This window comes from Elephantulus edwardii, unplaced genomic scaffold, assembly GCF_000299155.1.
Source record: "Elephantulus edwardii isolate Elephantulus edwardi_28Jun2011 unplaced genomic scaffold, EleEdw1.0 scaffold00641, whole genome shotgun sequence".
Lineage (NCBI taxonomy): Eukaryota > Metazoa > Chordata > Mammalia > Macroscelidea > Macroscelididae > Elephantulus > Elephantulus edwardii.
The window spans coordinates 41,037-45,263 of NW_006400391.1; positions in this window are offsets into that span (position 1 = coordinate 41,037).

Sequence of the window (4,227 nt, forward strand, 5' to 3'; positions counted from 1 at the left end):
ATAGAGGGCCTTCCCCTCCTGCGCTGATAAAGATAATTTTACCTCTTTGAATTTGGATATTTATTTATTTTTACTATTACTCTGGCTTGGACTTTCAATACAGTAGTAAAATAGGAGTGATAAGAACAGGTGTCCTTGGGGATTACTTCAAGGCAATTTTCCTATAAGGCTGCAGTGCAGAATAGAGAGAAACTCAAGGACTTTAAGAAAGGCATATTTTCCCTGAAAGACACAGTGAAGTGAGTGCCTCACATTTTAACTTGGCAACTAACTAGTAATATTATAAAGGCAAGACAGCAATTCACACGGACACAATAGAAACAACCTAACATTTATCCAGAAAAACTTCACATGATGTCAAGAAAGCAACAGGCAGGTTCAAACACCATGGGGGAGGGGGGCATGGAAATTAGCCCATCTCAAAAAATCCAAGCAAAAAAGCAACAATAAAAACAACAGAGAATATTAGGGACCTCATGAATACCCCAGAATTAAGAAGGCAGATAATATATGTTGATATGGAGACCTTCAAACAGCCATGAATTCAAAGTACAAATGATGGAAGAAACAATGGAAGCCACAGATAAACTGCCAACCCAGGATCCTGTACCCAGCAAAGCTCTCCATCAAATACGAAGGAGAAATCATATCTTTTTTAGGAAAAGAAAGAACTTCAGCAATTTGTGAAAACAAGGCCAAACCTACAAGAACTTTTAAGGGAAGTCCTATACACAGAGACACCAAAGGAAAGTAGATAGACCATAGTAACAAGAAACAACAGAAAAAAGAGGGGCGGGGGGAACCACAAGAAAGAGCAAAGTGGCAGCGATAAAACCTGGCCTATCAATCACCACACTTAACGTGAGTGGATTTAATGCACCAAACAAGAGAAAAAGAATAGTAGAATGCATAAAAAAGCAAAGCCCATCAATATGTTGTCTACAAGAGACACAGCTAATAAATGAAGAGAAAGATAGACTCAGAATCAAAGGCTGGGGGAAAAATATACCAAGCAAATGGCATCCACAAAAAAGCAGGAGTGGCAAAACTAATCTCTGATAAAATAGACGTCAGAATTAAAATCACCATAAAAGATAAGGAAAGGCACTATATTAAAGGCATGGTAGATGAAGAGGACATAACATTGGTCAAAATTTATGCACCAAATGATAGACCTGCTAAATACAGAAACAACTGCTAACAGAACTGAAGAAAGTAATAGACAGCACCACAATAGTGGTAGGAAACTTTAACACACTACTCTCGCCAAAAGATAGGTTAGCTCAAAAGAAACTTAACAAAGATGCAGAAGAATTAAACTACACGGTCAGCCAACTTGACCTTGTGGATGTATTCTGATCACTAACCCCAATTAAAACTCAATTCACTTTCTTCTCAAGTGCACATGATACATTCTCCAGAACTGATCACACATTAGGGCACAAAGCAAGCCTCAACAAATTAAAAAACATTGAAATACAAAGTATCTTTGCAGACCACAATGCCATAAAACAAGAAATTAACCACACGAGGATAAAGCTTATAAAGCCATCAACATAGGAGTTAAATAACACTCTGTTGAACATGATTGGGTTATAGAAGAAGTAAAGAATGAAATCCTTGAAAAAACTAGTGGAAACCCAATGTACCTAGACCTCTGGGATACAACTAAGAGTCCCAGGGGCCAATTCATAGCAATAGGCAAACACACACACACACACACACGCACACACACAAAAGAAGCAAAATAAATTACCTAACTCAACACTTTCATCAACTAGAAAAAAGAACAACAGCCTCTAGAAGAAAGGAAATTATAATGATAAGAGCAGACATCAATGAGGTAGTAAACAAAAACAAATGAAACCATCAATAAGACCAGAAGCTGGTATTTCAAAAGGGTCAGTAAAATTGACAAACCATTTGCAAACTTAACACAATGAAAAAAGAAGATGCAAATAACTCAATTAAGGAATGATAGAGGTGACATCACAACAACAAGGAAATTAACTCTATAATATTGGAATATTATGAAAAGCTATACTCAGATAAATTTGAAAACTTAAGAGGAAATGGACAAATTCCTTGAAACTCATGCTCTATCCAGATTGACACAGTCAGATGTAGAACACTTGAACAGACCCATCACAAAAGAATAAGTTGAGCAGGTGAGAAAAAGTCCCCCTCACCAAAAAAAAAATGTCCTGGACCAAATTGTTTCACAGGTGAATTCTATCAAATGTTCAGAGAAGATTTATCACCATATCTCCTTAAATTATATAAAAATATACAAAAAGAAGGAACACTTCCAGAGACATTCTATGAGGCAAGCATAACCTTAATACCAAAACTAGGCAAAGATATTACCAAAAAAAGAAAACTACAGACAATCAATGAACATAGATGCAAAAATACTTAACAAAATCCTAGCCAATAGAATCCAAAAGCACATCAAAACAATTCATCATGACCAAGTGGAATTCATAGGAAGTATGCAAGGATGGGCCAATGTGAGAAAAAATCGTATGATCCTAGAAATGGATGCAGAAAAGGCATTTGACAAAACCCAACACCACTTCCTGATTAAGACACTCAACAATATTGGCATAGAAAAGAATTTCCTCAACATAATCAAAAGTATATATGCAAAACCAAGAGCCAGTATCATTCTCAATGGAGAAAGACTAAAAGCATTTTAGCTGTGAATGGGGACCAGACAAGGATGTCCACTGTCACCACTGCTATTCAATATTGTATTGGAAGTACTTGTGAGGGAAAGACAAGAGAAGGAAATATAAGGCATCCTGCTCGGCAAAAAGGTGGTTAAATTATTGTTTTATGCAAATGATATGATAGTGTACACAGAAAACCCCAACGACTCAAAAACAAACAAACAAAAAACTCAACAGCAACAACCTGTTAGAGCTAGTAGAGTGGCAGGATACAAGATCAATATCCAAAAATCTGGGATTCCTCTATAGTAACAAATAACTCAGAGCAGGAAACTAAGAAAGCAATACCGTTTACAATAGCCAACCACAAATTAAGATACTTGGGAGTGAACCTAACTAAAGATACAAAATACCTGTACAAAGAAAACTATAGACCTAAAGAAATGGGAAAATATCTCCTATTCATGAATAGGAAGGTTCAATATCGTGAAAATTATAATCCTACCAAAAACAATCTACATGTTCAATACAAACCCAACACAGATACCAAATTCATTTTTCAAGGAGATTGAAAGGGAAATTGTCATGTTTATTTGGAGAGGCAAAAGATTCTAAATAAGCAAAGTACTTCTGAAAAACAAAAATTAAGTGGAAGGCACTTCGTGGTAGTGGTAAACAAAACAGCATGGCATAGACCAATGGAACAGCATTGAGAATCCAGAAATGGATCCATCTATCTATGGTCAACTGATACTCGACAAAGAAATAAAATCTATCAAATGGAGAAATGATAACCTTTTCAATAAATGGTGCTGGGAATGACTGCCAATGGAATGATAATACCTGTGGGAAGCTGAAACAGGATCTACGTCTCACACCATACACAAAAATTATTTCAAGGTGGATCTGAGATCTGTGAATAAAACCCCAAACCATAAAGCTCCTAAGAGACAAACTGAGACCAAGCTTAGAAGGCTTAGTCTATAATATAAAGGGACTGTGAAATACAGCCAGAAGTACACAATCTGAAAACGATTTGGTGAATGGAACCATCTGAAGATTAAATATCAATGCTCATCAAAAACTTTTTCCAACAGAGTGAAAAGGAAACCTTTGGCCATAACATCTCAGACAAGATTCTTACAATGAAAGTTTACAGAATCCTACAGGACCTCCAGAAGAAAAAGACTGATAATTGAATTACAAAATGGGCAAGACATGGAAAGAGGAGAACATTCCGTTGGCCAACAGACACATGAAGAAATGCACCAAATCACTAGCAATAAGAGATGCAAATTAAAACTACAAGAAGATACAATCTTACCCCAGTAGGTGGGGTAAAGTGGCAAAGTTTAGCAAATGTGGAGATATAGGAACACTTACACATTGTTGGTGGAATTATAAAATGGTACAATTACTCTGGAAAGCAGTTTGGTGTTTTCTCAAAAAGCTGGACATAGAAATTCCATATGACCCAGCTATTCCACTATTTGGAATATATCCTGAGAAAATGAGAACTGAGGCACAAACTGAGATTTGTACACCAGTGTTCATA